At 35.4% G+C, this 18,949-nt stretch overlaps 1 pseudogene; it reads left to right on the forward strand.

Moving 5' to 3' along the window:
- Positions 1-16,616: 16,616 nt before the first annotated feature.
- On the forward strand, positions 16,617-18,629 carry LOC145140405 (protein N-terminal glutamine amidohydrolase-like; annotated as a pseudogene).
- The last annotated feature ends 320 nt before the right edge of the window (positions 18,630-18,949 follow it).

Below are 18,949 nucleotides of genomic sequence, written 5' to 3' on the forward strand. Positions count from 1 at the left end.
CGGGTTCGGTCTCACCGGGCTCGGTTCGCCTCTCATCTCCAAATGACGATTTCAGTTGTACAGTATGTATACTATTTTCTCGCATTTTATTTTTCTTTCCGTTTTAATTCTTTTTCAGAAAATCTTATAAAATCCAAAAAAAAAATATTTTTCTTTCTGTTTTAATTCTTTTTCAGAAAATCTTATAAAATCCAAAAACATTTTTTTTTGTTTTATTTTTTTTCAGAAACTTCAAAACTCAAAATTTTTTTCTTTTATTTTATTGCAATTTGCTTCATATAATTTGTGTATAAGGACTATTCTCAATGATGGAGCTGGGTCAGGTATAATTCTTTATCTATGTACTAGCTAAGTGTCCCTAGAACCATGCTGCTGCATGTTGACCCAAGCCTCAAAAGATTTTGAGTGAAGCCTTAATGACTTGATATATACAAATCATGTCTTCCCAATCAGGCTGTCAAATTCACTCTAATCATGAGCTACCTTACTCTTCTCAAATTGAGATAAGAGTTTTTCTGCTTAGTCTATCTTTTATAGCAGAGGTACATTCGGTTCTTAACCACCTCCTATTTATTCTCCATCATACTTCATCTCATAAATGTAACCCTTGAGACTCTCAACATTACCACTGAGGTTTACGGTTACACAACTTCTGTGTTAATGATCTTAGTTTCGTGCCACTACGTGCTGAGTGAAACCTAAAATTCAAAACCTTTAAAGCATTGACGGTGAACAATTAAATGTTCTAGATTTCACCCTTTGAATTAACGAAACCATTTTTATGAAAGTACCCTGAAATCTCCTTTTATTTTTGAGAGATCCTTATGAAAATGTCTTTCACCAAGACTTTTCTTCCCAAAGGATCCAAGTTATTTTTTTTTTGAGATTTCTAATTAACAACTATCAACAAGTCACTGAATATGTTCCAAACCTACTTGTTTAACAGGCCACATCGGTCTCACAAGTACTTCGTTCTATTTCGGTCTTATTTCAAGTATCGGAAACCAGAATTGAAGCGAAAGCCACCCTCAATAGCCTTATATATAAAAGATGCCTTTCGATGCTTCTCAACAAGTAATTGATCGTAATTCAACGGGAATCCAAACAAGCACTTTGAAGTCTCTTTTGACTTTGAAGGAAGAGATTCGTGCCCAGGATCCACTGCTTTATGTCTTAAATGACATCACAATTTCCCACAAATAGTTTGATTTATTTCATTATCTTTGTCACTATCTTGCACGAAAATCTTGCATTTTCCAAAAGTCTTGTTTAAGCTATTCATAAATATATAGCTTCAGTTCCTAACGATGTAATGCAGTTCTTTCAAACGAAGGGATGCGTTGGTATAAAGCCTTTGGTACTTATGGAAATAAAGATTCGATTGAAGGTTCAAGCGGTGACACGGCAGGAAGTCTAATCGATTGGTGATTTGGAAAGAGGATAAGTATGGAAAAGCGTGTGAATTTGAATCGTTACCTAATCATGCGTCATCAGCCGTTTTATCGGGGTTGCCAGTTGTCTAATCACGCTTTTTAGGCGTCGTTTCCCAAATTAATGGAATCATTGCTCGCGATTTTTCTCTCTCTTCAAAATCGTATGTAAGGGATTGATTTCTGTGGGACTCTTCTCTACAACACTTCATCTCTCTCAAGCAAAAGAAGGCGATTTGGTATTCACTGTTCATCTTCTTCTTCATCAAGCTTCAACAATGGAAGAATCTTCCTCTGTTCAAGAAACCTCTGCACGCTCCACTCTTCTCGCAATCAAGGCCAACCAGAACTTGTTGATCGATCTTACACTATTCCTCTATGATACTTACATGTATCAAGTGGTGGAATGTCTAAAGTATTCCCCACTCATCAAAGCTCTATCGACGGTGGAAGTCGTACCAATGTCATGCCTCTCTCAAATCTATTCCACTGCTACATACGACAAAGGGGCAGAGAAGATTTACTTCGACATTCTCAACCAGAAGGCTTCAATCTCCAAGATCCAATTTTGCTCGTTGCTAGGGCTCCCTTATGACGAATCCATGATGAATCCTGATTCCATCTCCATAGGTCAGCTTTTCTCTATGTTCTACAATATGGGGTACATTGAAACCCTAACTACTGTGACTAAGTTCAAAAAATCATGCCTTCCTCCTCAATGGAATGGCCTCTTCACCCTTCTTTTCAAAGGACTTTCTGAATGAAGTGCAGGATCTGATGGTGCTAGCAAGTCTTTCATGACTCTGCTTTATGGGTTGCACCATGGTGTCAACCTTGATTATGGTTTGGTTTTGTGGCTTCAACTTTTTCAAAGTTTGTCCTCTGCTTCTCGCCACACAGAAATTTCATGTGCCTGGTTTTGGACCATTATCACTCAATGGATTATGGAGCGTTATCATGTTCCTATCATGGCAGACTCACTGCTCTCCTCCATTGCTACATTTCATACCACTAACATCATTGTCACTCATTCGTCAAGGTTTCACTTCATTGGCTTAATTCCTGAGTCGATGTATGCTTGTGTGTCCCCTGCGAGCAGGATTATTCAGGAGTACAAGAAGCTCCCCTCTTCTGGTCCAAGGGAACTTACTCCTGAAATGAGTAAATCTATTGAGGAAGCAGACAAACCTGCTAAGCGGGGCAAGAAGCAAGAAGCGAAAAAGGGGGATAAAGGAGGTCGAGTATCAAAGGTTCAGACTCCAAAGAAGCGAAAGTCTGAGAAGGCAGCACCTTCCCAGCCCAAACAGAAGAAGTTCAAGCAACCGGATCGAAATCTTATTCTTCAATCATCAAGCGACTCCGACTCCGAGTACGTGCCTACTGGTCATCATCCCACCATTCCTAGCAAATCTGAGAGCGAAAGCTCAGATGATGAAGGTTCGGCTCGTGGAGGTACCCCACCTCGTTCTCCAACACCAGAGGTACCTGTTCGCTCCCAAGTACCTTCTCCTCCACCTGCTTCCATTCCTATTTCCTTACCTCCCACTTTCCCAATAATCACATCTCAACCTTCCTCTACCATTCCCATTTCTCCAACTATTTTCTCTGAAGCTACAACAACAACCACCACTGGAGTTCAGACCAACGTATCTGATACGGGGGTTCGTACTTCAGCACCCGACACCCCTGTTACTACCAAACCTCCATCACCTACCCAATCGACTGAGACCACTACTGTTCTTGGTGGTGAAAATGTTGATTATGACACCTTCTACTACAGTCCCTATAGGGTGCTAAGCGACGATGATGATGATGCACCTGTCACCAAGCGCCATCTCAAGGAGCTAAATGAGAAACTTGATAAGCTGATGTCCTCCTCCTCTACTCAGGATTCCTCTTCTGAGTCTGCTTTAAAAAGCTTGATGGCCATCTGGGTCAAGGAACACGAAGCTTCCATCACCAAAGCCACTTCAGCTATTGATGCTTCAACAAAATTTTGCACTGAGGCAACCGAAAAAGTCGATAAACTAATTTCTAACGCAAACATTTTCCTTGAATCTTTACAGGGTGCCGCAGAGCAGGATGCTAGCAAGGTCAATGCCTCAGTTCAAACCCTCACTCAATCTCTTCAACAAGAGAAAGAGCTATTTGAGGTGCTTCGCAAGGACCTCACCTCTGATCACATCAAACATCAAGCTTCTGTCTCTGAACGTTTGGATAAACTTCAGGCAGATCTTGCCTTGGAAAACAAAGTGATGGATGCACTTGCTCTGAGGACCACTCAACTCAAAACCCAGACTCGCAAGCTCAATCAAGCGAACAAGGATCTTGAAGCACTATGTACCGAGCGGTCTGTGGTTAAAAGCTCTGTTGGGGATGTTCACTCTATTCTCCTTCATCTTCTTGAAGCCTACGATTCCGTTCTTACCATCACGGTTCGACGTCATTTGACTGAGAAGTTACGGCCTGCTCTAGATATTCTAAGCCGGATAGAGGGTGTTCCAGAGTCCGTTGTCTCTCCGCAATAAGGGGGAGAAGAGCCGAAGTCTTCATCTCAACAACCGAACCCTCAACAACCGAAACCGAAACCACAACAACCAAAAATGGTTACTGAACTGAAGGGAAAAGAAGCTTCGGGTTCGGGCATGCAGGATAAGGGAAAAGGAATTGCTGATGATTCTGATGATGAGGATGATGTTGTTATTGAAGAAACGGTTCCTAAACCAAGTCCTCTCAAAGCCAAGCCCACTGCTCAGGAGATTAAGGAAAAAGTCACTGCTGCTCTTAATAAAGAGAATGAGAAGAGAGAAGCGAATCTGTTTAACCGAGGAAATTGATGTTTCCTCTGTGGACGTTGGAAAGGCTACGAAAGGAGGTTATTGAAACTCCAAGTTCACATTGGCTGGAGCCCATTCTTTCATTTAATGTTGAGAATTCTAAAGATTCTCAATTTGACATGCCAATCACTCGTAGAGCCTTCATCTTTCACTGCTTCGAGTCTAAAGTGGTGATTCCTTCTCCTAACCCGAAGGTTGATCAAGACTTGCTTGAATATTATCATGAATTCTCTCAACCTCAGTACCTCACCTGGAGTAACAAGAAGATCACAACAATTAAGGTGCTGAAACCTATTGCAGCAGGGAAGTTCATTAACATCAAGTTCAATGTGACCCGAGGTTCATATGGTTTGGTCCATATGATTTCCCTTGCTGATCTGCCAAATCTGAATCCACATGATTGGATTCTTATGAACAACATCATGCTCTCCAATCAGAAAGAATATGAGCCCATCATTGATCACATAAAGCGTATGCTAGTGTGTTACATTCATGAAGTGGCGAAGATGGATCAGGAGATTGCCACTGCTATACGCAAGAGGCCCTGAATCAAGCCTGTTGGGAAGGCTGGTGACACTAAGCTGATGGTGAAGGGAAAAATTGATCCACAGTCTCACACTGTCATGTTTCTTAGAGGCGAAGGTCAACGATGCTTATTTGCTCTGGCTGACAAACATCTATTCTCCAATTCCTGTTTGGAGCACATTCTTGAGCTTATCCATGGGTGTGATCAAAATAGTGAAGCAGACAAGAAGCTGTTCTGAGATATGCTTCGGTGGTATATGGCTTTCAGACAAACTCTTCTTGCCATAATTCCAAAATTGTTCATGGTTGTGAAGCGAATTCTCAACCTCCACCGAAGTGAAGACCGAAGCGAAGTCTTGCCCCATTTGACGCAAAGGGGGAGATTGTTGGGTCTAGTAGTGTTGCGTCCTTGGGCTCGGTTCTTAGCCCAGTTTTGTTATCCGGTTTGGGCCTGTCCAACCGTGTTTATTAGGGTTTAGTATTTAAGGCGCATGCACGCATCCTTTATTGTTAGCGCTTTTATTATTCTTATGATTGTACTACAAACCCTAGCTCGCCTCTACAGTGGAAGTTCTTCATCGAGCTCTGCTGAGGCGTGACTACATTTGAATCATTAAGCATTACTTGATTCTATATCGTGTTTACTGTGTTTGTTTACTTTTATTGTTTAGCCTGTTGAAGATCTAATCGATCTAAGAGTTTTTCAACTCATCAGTAATCAATCCTATATCCGAAGCATATGGGACTTGATTCATAATGTCTTACATAAGGACTGATATCGGATCAGTCTCTTACTATAATATTTCCATATACTGAATTTCCTATGTTGAATCATTTCATCACGATATTCATATATGTCCAAGACTAAGTTCCATTAAAACTTCAATCTAAACTTTTAGATTTGAAATGAAGTATGAGTGTCCTCTCCCCTAAATTTTTCTATAGCGAAATAATTGCCAAAATTTTCAATTTGAAAATTTTAAATCTTTGTTTCCTACAATTTGTATTCCTAACTTGCAGCACTTAGTATAACAATTATGCTCCCACTAGCATAACAATTATGCTTCTATCTGCATAACAATTATGCTCCCACTAGCTTTGACATGTACCCAAAAATCACTTGGACTTCTAGAAATTAATACTATTGACATTTTTACTAAAGTACAGATTTCTGGTACGTGACACTTCGATCTATCTTCATCTAGACTTCTCAAGCTTATACACATTTCATTAGATAGCATATGTGTGTGTGTTTAAACCCTTTCAGAAGTTATATCTATAAGTCCTGAACGTTCAAACTATTTCTTGCCATTTCTCACAATTCGAACTATGAAAAGGGATGTTGTAATCATATTGCAAATTTGAGAATGCAATTACCACAACCACTAACCATAATGATATTCATCAAATCTTTAAAATCTACCAACTAAAGTGTTGCCTCATAATCATTTTCATGAATTAGAGCGAAACCTTTTGCCACCTAGCTTTTTACGGTGTATGTGTTCCCATTCATGTGAATCTATCATTACCAACCTATAATCATAAGATACGGTTGAGGACAAAACCAAAATAAATCTAGTTTTCCTTTCATGGAATGAACTTTGCTTATTCTTAATTTCTTGCCTTCTGGTAGCACAAGGGCCTACCAATGCTTCCAAGTTGTTAAGCAGTTCACCCATATTGATCAATGTACTTTCACTGACCAACGTGCTCTACCTTATGCAGTCAAGAATGTGTCAACTTAACACGATAGGTTATCAACCTCAGGTCGTGTGCTAGTGATAACTAAAAGGTTTATTCTTGATTGACTCCTGAAACTCTTCAAGATCAATAAGACTCCCAATGACTTCTTGACATACGAGTTTTCATTTTAAGGAACATTCCTCGACAAGCTAAAAACAAATATTCAGAAGTCAGAGTGCATTCTCAACAAGAAAACACTTCACGTAATTGGTCTTAGCTTATCCTTTGTTTTAACCAAAACATCACAACTTCCAATTCCGATGTGCTAGAGGAAGAAAACATTATTACTCCACATTTCATGAGGTGTTATAAACCTAATTAGTACGAAACAAGCTTTAAGATACGATTTATAGTTACTAGAGTATGACTCTAAAATTTAACTGGAAATCAAAGTGTGACTCATATGGTGATTTGAACCATTTCAACAATATCCGATTCCTCTTCTTATTCAAACAATTGTACTAAGATATTCTTTGAGGATCAATTGAGATATAGTTCCACAATCATTAAGATGATCAAAAAACACGATACTAAAGTACTCTCCTTTCCTTTCATATTGGAGAAACCTTTATCTTTCTACCTAACAGATTCTTCTTACTCGTTCTGCCACGCTTGGAAATTTTTCAAAGTATCATAATTGTGCTTAATCTTATAAACACAACCATATTTACTGAAGGCATCAGTAAATCATGAAGAATAAAGTTATCATCCTTTGTGGTGGATCTAAATAGTCCACATCAATGTGTACTAGATTCTTTAGGCCTTCACCTGACTCATATAAACATGTGATCAACGAATTAGTCATAATCTTCCAACGATCAAGATTCTCATACATCACACTATTTACACTGCATGATTCCAAGTTTTTATCCAATCAAAACTTGGGCGATGAGAATTCCTTTTTCACTTGGTTAATTATGACAATACCACAAGCGATATAACAAGAATCAAATCCACGATTAATATTGCTAGTAATAGAAATGTAACCAACACTTTCATAAATGTCATTGCAAGGAAATATAAAGTAAACCAGATAAAACAAAATTTACTTTTATTGATAATAAGCGGAAAAATTTTTGTCCTTACAATGCAAAAATATGAAAACAATGTTTCTAGACATTTCCTAAGCAATATATTAAGTTATCATAAATCCTAAAAGTAGCTTCCAAAATCTGATCATCGAACCATGCGATCGGAATCCATCTCTCACGATCAGATTCAGCTCACTCTTCTTAAGCTTCCTTCTTTCTCTTAGATCCTACAAAACATCCAAATGTGATCATCACATCATGTATTAAGAATCTACGAATATGAACTTATTCAATTACTGAAGTTAGATAATGGATGTACCTGAAGTAGAGTCACACAATTTGACTTTACCATCTCTAAGATCTTTCAGGTAGTCTGGGCAGCTTCGCAACCAATGTACCTCCAATTGGCAATAGAAACATATGGACCTTTTAGGATTAGCACATGGAACTATCTCAGAACTAGCCTTTCTCTTTACCATATGGTCAAACAGTTTGACCTTGGCCGATCCCTTTCCAATGGGAAGAGAAACCTTTTCTGGACTACCATTGTCAATGTCAATGGAAATTTGGGAGACAGATCCTTCAAACACTTTTTCTTGACTTATGCTCTTAAGCATTTCTGATTCAGCAACAATCAACATATGTGTTAAATCAATTAGGGTCACGTCGTGGTCAGTCATATAGTAGTCTTTAATGAACTAACTATATGACTCAGAAAGTGAAAGTAGAACCAAGTCAATGGCCAGCTCCCTTCGGAAAACGACACCCAACATTCCCAATCTGTCAATGTACGATTTCATATTCAGAACATGCACACACGCAAACTTTCCATCTTGATGTTTACATTCCAATAGGGATTGAGTGACTTCGTATTTTTAAGCTTGAAGGAGAACCTCTTCCCAGAGAACGAGGAAAACCATTGTTGTCTGAGCTTGACATCTTAATTAGAGAAAAGAGAATTCAGGTTAGTTGATTTTAATCCTTAATTATTAACCAGTAAATTTAAATTAAGGCTAGGATCCATATTTTCGATTCGAACTTTGAAGAGGGATGTCGTAATCAAATTCGAATCTATTTTAGGTAGGTAAAGAATTTACCAATTTTAATCTCATGAAACTCCAAGATCATTTGAGATTCATCTAATCTAATCAATGGCATGTTTAATCTTGCTTATGCTCTCACTTTGTGACTGGGATGCCGAGGATCACAAACGAGATGTGAATAACCATGAAAATTAGCTTGGTACTCTCGATGTCATTTACCATCTAATTACCAATGACTTCCAGCCTAGCTGGGAAGAGGTACCGGGTTTAATACCCACGTGGGGTCAGAGGTCGGGAGTTCAATCCCTGCAAAACCCAATTTGGGTGCCTCTTAAACTTGCACCACATGTGGGGAAATTTTCCCTGGAAACCCCTATGGGGGCTGGGTTTGCCCTGTAAAGGAGCTCGAACCCGGGGTGCTCGTTGAAATATGCGAGTAGGCTTCCGTTTAATCATTTGCCGTTTCCAAAAAAATTACCATCTAATTAATGTGTCGGTTAGCCACACACGCTCTATCAATCAATGATAATTTACAAGACACCCATTGCCACCCTTTATTAGTTCATATTAGTGTGTCGGTTAATCACACACACTCCACTAACGACTTATAAAGTGTAATGTGAAATTTCATGGATTAGCATCAAATTCACATTTTTCCTAAAGTAACTAAGAGTGGGATTTTAGAAAATACTTTAGTTACTTTTTTATCATTATACTTTTAATGATGTTATGTCCTATCAAACCCGTTTGGCTAACGACCCTCCACCAATCAAGGGAGCGGTGGGTAAGAGTGGATACCCAATGGTGGTCATTTTATAGGGCACTTCCTTAAACTCCCCTTATAGATCGACTTCGTGAATGAGGTGTACTAGCGGTTCGACTGACTTAGTGTTATACATATAGTAAATATTAAGCATTTAATTTTACATATAGTATAAGGTGTATTCTAAAACATTTAAAATTTTCAAGGTTTTAATCTTTTAATAAATTAAACTTTTAATTTAATTAAATTTGAACCATCTTATGGATTTATTGATTATTTTTTAATTAATCATTTAATTAAATTAATAATAAGATCCTTAAGGATGTATTTTAAACTTTTCAAAATACTAGGTTTAATTATTAAATTTAAAAAAAAAAAACAAAATTAAAACAATATAATTTAAATTTAAATTTAAACCAAATGATTTATCAATTAATTAAACATTTAATTTATTTATTTAAATCAATTTTAGGATTATCCATTAAATTAATCAATATAATTTAACCTAATCCTCTCCCCTCTAAATTTCGAAAATCATGGGAGGGATACACCAAATCTTATAATTATCTAGTTAATCAAATATGGAGATAATTACCAAAAATAGGAAAATCCCTATCATATCTAGTAATTTTCGAAAGTGAGGCTTGGGGAGGAAGGTAAGGATTTCAATCTTTACCTAGATTTCGAAATCTTGGAAGGCAGGAAACCTTCCAAGATCGAAACTTGTAGCGCAAGGCAAAGGGTTACAACCCTTTCCTAAAGTTCGAAAATTAGGGCCTAAGCAACCCTGATTTCGAAAACAATAGTCCATTAGGGTTTCATTGTCATAAACCCTAATTGATCAGATTCAATCAATCACAATCAAATTCAATAGAAAACAAGCCCAGACTCTGATACCACTGATGGGTTTTGGGCATAACAAACAATTCCTATGTGTGCATGCAACCCTAAATTCTTGGATCTATGGTTTCTCTAATTGAACATACAACTATTGAACATCAAATGGAAAACCCTAGCAGATCTATAATATTTTCAAGAATCATATAACTAGGGTTAGAATACATACCATAATTGTTATGTAGTAATAACAATGAAAATTCAAGTCTTCTTGAACCTTGAGAGCAAGCGTCACAAGTGTCACGCCTTTAATGGTTCACACCCAACACTAGCAAGACAATGAGAGAGGAGAGAGGAGGCGAAGGCTTGAGATTTTCGGCTATTACTCTAAGGAATCAAGTGGCCGAAAATGTGAAGGGGGTAAGGCCCTTTATATAGTGAGGTAGCTTAGAGCCAAAGCTAGGGTTTTATGAGGAAACCCTAATTCCCTTAGCTTAGGGACAAAGCAGCCCAATAATCCCCATCCAAGAGCCCTTGGACGAAAATTCCAGGGCCTTCCTAGAGATTTTCGTCCAACCACTTCTACGGAGGTTCTAGAGCCCAATTCCTCAACTATCAATAAATTGTCAAACAGCCCCTGCACTTTTATTTAATACAATTAATCCCAAAATTACTTCTAATTATTTTCTGATTAACTATTAATTAAATAATATGATTTCTAATTAATATATTATTTTCATAATACATTAATAAATCAATTATCTCAATTTATTATTCAAATAATAAAGTCAACCTCTCTCTTCAAAAGTCATCATGTCTAGTTGCTAGTTTTGAGGGAAACCCAAAACGACTGTGCTACTATCAATTGAAGTATAGACCAAATATAGTTATGGGCTTAGACACCTAATCCGAAAATAAACATGCATATTATGCCTCTCAATGGCCCTTTCTTTTTGAGCAAATCGTCTAGATATTACTCCAATAATGCTCATTTCACAATTCCAAATTGTCCTTATTTAAGATGTAGTGGAATTTTCATCTTTACATGCATTGTCTTTTTGTGATGTCAAGGTTCTAAATTCATAGAGACTGAGCCTTTGATATTATAGAATATTCCACTACAACTTGTTACTTGAAAGAATTCCATGATTAGGAAGTTTCAAATTCAAGGTACACTCCTTGAACACTTCTTTGCATTAAAGTTTCTAACTCACATTTAGATTTTGCAAACATCTTCCATTATGGAAAAATTCCATATTCCCATATGATCAACATTTTGACCAAGAATTATCTCAATCCAGAATGTGTCACTATGGTCCATCTGAACACTAACATACTTCTAACTGTCCACAATCAACCAATTCTTCGGTAAAACCTCAATCACATGCAATTCTAATCCTTTTCACACAATGATAAAAGCATTAGAACAACCGAATATTATAGCATATATAATCGATCCTATATCGGAAGCATATGAGACTCGACTCATTATTACAAGTATCAAATATTTGTTCAATTCCTTCCTATAATATTTCCATATATAGAATCTCCAACATTGAAACATTTCAACATGCTATTCATATATGCCTTTGGATAAGATGTCTAAGTCCATAACTTATTTGGTATATACTTGACCCGACCCGGCATGGTCCATTTGGGTTGCACTTCACCCAAACTAGTTATGGATAATTTTATGAGAGTTGTATACTTACGATTTATTAATATATTATAAGTTATAATATATTAATATAAAGTCATGTTACTTAATTAGTTTTAATCTTGAATTAATTATGAATTAATTTAGTGATTAAAAGGAAGACTAATTAAATCATGGGCTATTATATTTATATGGTGTGGGCTAACACTCATTTGGGAATGGGCTAAGCTTATATGGAAGTCCATGGATGATCCATGGAGCTTTTACCCATGGATCCTTGGAAGAGGAAAAGACATGGGTTATTAGGGTTTCACCCTAACCATGAACACTATATAAACAAGCTTATGTTGCATGAAAAAGACACTAATGTGTGTGTAAGTGTGGTGGCCAATATCAAGAGTTAGTATACTCTCTCATATATTTTCCAAGTTTGTGGTGATTTGTGATTTCCATTTGAGGCATTCACATTATTGGTGCTTGGCTCTCAAACTCCAAGGAATCAACAATCAACAAAAGGTATGTAATTCATCTAGTTCTTTTATGGTTAAAAGTACCCCATGCCATGCTAGATAGGTTATAAACCTTGGAAAATAATATTTTGCATGTATCTTAGACAAACATAGATCCAAGGTTTAATAGGGTTGCATGTACACTTAGGAAGTGTTAGAATGCTCAAAACCCAACAACTAGAGCACAACTCTAAAACCATATTTGGAATGAAGCATGACTGATCTATGATCGAACCATTTCTAAGTTCTAACAATGTACGATCCCTCTTCTTAGTCATACAATTGCACTAAGATATTCTTGGATGAATAATTGTGATACATTTCCACAATTACTAAGATGATCATAAAATATGATACTAAAGCACTCTCCTTTTTTTAGATTGGAGAATCTTTTATCTTTGTGCTTAATTGATTCTTCTATTTGTTATGGTACTTTTTGAGTCTTTTCAAAGTATCAGAATTGTGGTTGATCTTATAAACAAAACCATATTTACTGAAACAATAGAAAATCATGATGAATAGAGTTATTGTCCCTTATGGTGGATCTGAACAGTGCATATCAATATGTACTAGATCCATTAGTTCCTCACTTGCGTCACATAAGCATGTGAACAATGAATAAATTCATATTTTCCAATGAACAAGATTCAATTATATTATACAATCTGACTTGTACAACACCAAGTATCTGTCTAGTTGGTGATGAGATTTCTTTTTATTTGGTCAATTATGATAGTACCACAAGTGATATCACAAGAATCAAATTCACAATTAATATTTCTATTATTAGAAACATAACCAATGCTTTCGTTAATGTGATTGCAAGGAAATAAGATAAGGTAAGTAAGTAAACCAAAACTTCGCTTTTATTGAAATAAATTGGAACTTGTCCTTACAATGCATGAAATGAAAAACTATGTTTGTAAACATCTTCGAAGAGTAATAACAATCTATTAAGTTATCCTAACTCCCTAGTAGTAGCTCCAAATTCTGACCATCAAACCATGTGACCAAAGTCCATTTTGCACGATCATATGTAGCTCACTTCACTTAATCTTCCTTCTTTCTTTTAGATCATGCAATACCATCAAAATATGATCATCACATTATGTATAGAGAGTCTAAGGAATAAGAACTTATGGAATTAGATAACAGATGTACCCCAAGTAGATTCATACGAATTGACTTTACCATCTTCAAGATCTTTCAGGTACTTTGGGAAGTTTCGCTTCCAATGCCTTTCCAATTTGCAGTAGAAACAAATGGACTCATTGGGATCAACATTGGGAATAATCTCAAAAAGATCCTTTCTCTTTACACGATCAAATGGTTTGATATTGGCAGATCCCTTTCGATTGGGAAGAGAAATCTTTCTTTGATTACCATTGTCAGCATCCAATAAACTTATGGAATTAGACCCTTTAACCATTTTTGCTTCAGTTGTACTCTTAAGCATCTCTACTTCTACAATTAATAACATCTCATCCAAATCAATTAGGGTCACATCGAGATTCCTCATATGAAATTTCTTAATGAAGTGACCATATGACTCAGGAAGAGAAAGAAGAACCAAATCAATGGCTTGCTCCTTTGGGAATATGATACCCATCCTTTCCAACTTGTAATATGGTCAGTTCATTTTCAGAAACTGCGCACACACAAAATTTTCATTTTCATGTTTACATGCCAATAGAGCTTGAGTAGTTTCATATCATTCAACTCGAGGAAAACGTGACGTTGGGAGAGTCACAGGAGGAGGAGGTGGAAGATTTGAATAGAGACGATGTCCAGTTCCACCATTTTCTAAGGAAGAGAAGACATTTTCACCTTGTCTTGAAAGTGGAAGAACATCTCCATAAGATTGAGGAAAACCATTTCCATAAGAACGAGGAAGACAATATCTATCTTCAAAAGACATGTAAAATTGGGAGAAGAGATAATTCAAGTTAGTTGATTTTAATCCTTAATTATTCACCCAAAATTTAAATTAAGGGTAGGATCCATATTTTTGATTCGAACCTTGAAGAGGGATACTGTAATCAAATTTGAACCTATTTTGGGTTGGTAGAGTCATCTCCCAATTTCAATCACATGAAACTCGTGGATCTTTTGAGGTTCATCGAATCTTATCAATGGCATGTTTAATCTCAATTATGCTCTTACTAATTGTGATTGGGATGCCGAGGATCACAATTAAGATGTGAATAACCATGCAAACTCGCTCAAACATCCTCGATTGATTTATAATCTCACATTTATGCACCGGTTAACCACAAACGCTACATCAACAATTATAAACACGAGTTGTTTTTACCATTTCATATTTATAGTCCCAAATTAGTGTGTCGGTTAACCAACCACGCTCCACTAATGACTTGTAAAGAAAAGATGTGTGTTTCCATGGATTAGCATACACTTTACATTTTTTCTAAAGTAACTATAGTTGGGATTTATATAAAAGGTTCTAGTACTTTAATAGCATTATACTTTTAAGAGGTTATGTCATATCAAATCTATTCGGCTAACGACCCTCTACCAAAAAAGGGAGCGGTAGGTGAGAGTGGACACCCATTCAATGATCATTTTATAGGTCGTTTCCTTATCCCCCCCCCCCCCCCCCTCTCACTTATAGTATGGCTTCGTGAATGATATGTACTAGCAATTTGACTGACTTCTCTTATACATATAATATATTAAACTTTTAATCATATATAGTATAAGGTGTATATTAAAACTTTTCAAAATACTAGGTTTAAAATTAATTATCTAATTATTTAATTAATCATTTAGACATTTAAAATTAATTATGTTAATAAATTAATTAACTAATCATTTAAACCTATCATGGATTTTTAGTTATTTTTTAATTAATCTTATAATTAAATTTGTTATTAAATCCGTAAGGATAATTCATTTAATTAATCTTATAATTAAATATTATCTTTCCAAGATTATCTCATAATATTTTGGGTTTTATTTTAATTATCTAAGGCATTGACGGATTTAAAACTAGATAATTACCAAAATTAACCATACAAATAAGATTAGGCAGCAAAATCCTAAATTTCGGTTTTAGACTAATCTTACGTTGTGAGACACTGCGTGTCACGTCATGAAATGCATTTTTCGAAATTTTTTGTTTTGTTCAATTCATCTCATGTACAACCAATGTACCACTGATGGGTTTTATAGGTTACAAGAACTATGTGCTTGCGGAATTTCACTTAACAATTAAGGGAACATGCAACCTAAAGGATCTATGTCATACACTTTGAATGCAACATACTATGAACAACAAAAACTAACATGAAGCGTAATTGAAAACCTACTATAATAAAAAAAAACACAAGAATTGGGGTTACACACCTTTGATTTGTTGTAGTAAACAAATCACTTCAATATTTCCTTTGTAGAGTTTGGAAAGCTAGCACCAAAAGTATGATGCCTCTAATGGCTCACACCCAAACCCTATAACTAGAAGACAATTGAGGGAGAGGAGGAGAGGAAAATTTTGTTCCTAATTAACAAAATTAAGGTCATAAGGGGTCCTATTTGTAGTTTAGGTAACTTAGGGACCAAGCAAAATTTGACTGGATTTAATTCCAATCCAAATTCTTTCCTTATATGCATCCAAGAGGCTTTTGGAAACCCCAAAGAGGCTCCCAAAACCGTCCACCCCTTGGATGGTTCTAGAATTTTTTTTTCTTTTGTTCAACTATTAAACAATTACAATTCACCCCTTGTACCTTTAACTAATTCCAATTAATCCCAAATTAATTCCAGAGTAATTCTGATTAATAATTAATTAATTCTAATTGATTTTTTATTAATTTATTAACCTTATAAATTAACAAATCATCTGTTTAACTATTGATTTCATATTAATTTATTAATCACATAATAAATAAATAAATCAGCTATCCATTTCCAATTAATACATTAGTCATATAATATATTAACAAATCCTTCCTCATAATTTCCAATTAGATTATTAACCATATAATAATCTAATAATCATCCACTCTCTATAAATGTCATTCAAATCACGTTCTAGTTATGAGGGAAACCCAAATATATACCAATTTAGTTATTAACTTAGACACCTTAATCCAACAGGGTTTTGTGTGCCTGATTCCATCGCCGGTCTAAACAAATAGAAATAAGATTGGTGTTGACGAGGCTTATCGTTTTATTGATCAATGTACTCTCCTAACAAAATCCCTAATCCTCCGAAATCATGAATGATTGATTCTTCAACGGTGAACCTTCATCCATCTTCAGACACAAACCTCGATTGTCCGTCGTTTCCGGTGAAGTCGACATCTCCATCACCACCTTCTGCTCTAATTCTCTCCCTCGAGGTAAGGTTTCACATAAGATTTTGTTTAAATTTTGGTGTCTTTCTGTCGTTGTCTTCTCCGGGTTTCTTTCTGAACCTACAACGATTGTCTTCTATTTTCTTTTACCGCTTTCTATGGGTCCCATTCCTTGTGCTCTTGTAGGAGTTTTCTGCTGATGAATTTTTTGGTCAGTTCTTGATGAATTTCTTCCTTTGAGCCCTAATTTATTTAATGTTTTCAATTTTGGTTCCCAATGACAGACATTATTCTCCTATGCGTCAAAGGTGTTTTATTTTTTTATTCAACCAAAAAGGTGTGTGTTTTACTAATTATTATGGAGCATCAGTTTGTAACGTGCTCAGTGAATTTTATGAACTATCATATTCTTGGACGAATTCATCGTTTCTACCGCTTTACAAGTCATCAAATCCAGGATTTTTATTACGATTATTATAATTCTTTTTAAGATTAAATAGTCATTTGCATATGTCCTAATCAACATGATTTAGTATTGCGAATTTGAAGTTTATGTCGCCGAAGTCAAGACATAATTAATGTCATCGTCTCAACAACAAAATTTTGATCTAGTAATCTCTTTTTGTTAATCATCATTCCGCGTCTCAGTAATCACAACATTTGAGGCATGGAAGTTTTGATTAAGATTTCCACTTTTCCAAAAGAAAAATGAACTCTCACGATTTAGAACTAATACTTGAAGTTCAACATGGAAATTGATATGGAGTTTGTTCTTACTTTACTTAAAGCATCAAAGACTTTCGTTGGAGGATTAATATGAATATATGAGTTGATTATTATTTGTTTTTGATGTTTTATTAGTTAGAAAGTGGGGTTTTGAGCTTTAATTTTTTGTTTGAATTTGGTTGTAGCAAAGAAAATGTATATTTGCTCTACAAGAAACTATGTGCAGATAAATTAGTTGATGTATCAGATCTCTTTGTTGTCTTTATTTCCAACGAGAATAAAGATGTATGTGAAAATGCTCCTTGGTTTATGATAAATAATACACAACTTTTGACCTTATTACATGTACATGCTCACTATCTGGATTTAATACTAAAAATAGATCAATTTTGATTAATTAGTATAATGCAGGTTCCATGTGGCATCAGAAAGCTAGCCATAGAGCTGATGGGGTAATTCTATAGGATTACCATGTAATTTGCATTTAGGTAATGCCTTTGAACTTACACTAAACACCGCATTTATTTAATCAAAATAGTAAAGAAATATTTAACCATATATTACTGAATTTTGAAACTGGTAATGCTTTAACAAAGAAGAAAATAAGGAGAGTCCATGGATTTAGTATGTGATTTGGATTCATCACTTCCATTTCTATCAACTGTATCATCATATATATGAGAGAGTGTAAGGCCATCTTTCGAGCTACTCTCTGAATTTCAGGGGTAAAAAACTTAGATATTAAATTGGTGTTGCATTTTTTTATAAATTGGTAATAATGATAAATTAATCCATGATCACATGGTTTTCCCTATAGTCCATGCTCCTATCTTTCTCTGTTATTTTGTCTGTGATAGATGGCACATGAAGGATTATCAAGGAAACTGGATGGCTGGTCCACCTGAATATCAAGTCATAGTAGCTGAAGGTATAAATATAAGTTATTTTTCACTAATATCAAACTCATGATTGTGTATTATCATCATATTTCAGCTATTTTCTTTTTGGTTGTTTGTTGTTGCAGATGGAAATGTGCACAACCTAAAAGAGTACATTGAAATGTCAACAAAAGATGTGTTAAAAGATTTAGGAGAAGACAACATTAATGCGGTTTTTACCAAGCAATTTAGGATATTAGTAACTATAGATCTCAAAGATGTGTTACAACTCTCATGTCAAAATCGGTTGGATCGATTGTTGAAGATACACTAAAAAGAGATACAAATAAGCTTGAGTTCATACAGTCTGTGGAAGAAGTTATTCACGCTCTTCAAAGAGTTATTTCAAAAAATTCCAGGTGACTTTTCTCATTTGATTTTTACAAAATTAGAGGTACCATTTTTGACACATGTAACTAAAATGGGTCGATTTTGGGGCTGCACTTTGAATTATTTACTAATGCAATTGCTACAACTAAACATCATTCAACATGATTTTAGTAAAGGCTCAATGCAAGAAATAGCAACCTACTTTCATTTATTTATTTTCTTATAGGAACCATTTTTTTCATTAAGGCGTAGTATCTTGAAAAA

Source organism: Lactuca virosa, chromosome 9 (assembly GCF_052849685.1).
Source record: "Lactuca virosa cultivar CGN04683 chromosome 9, Lactuca_virosa_CGN04683_v6, whole genome shotgun sequence".
Lineage (NCBI taxonomy): Eukaryota > Viridiplantae > Streptophyta > Magnoliopsida > Asterales > Asteraceae > Lactuca > Lactuca virosa.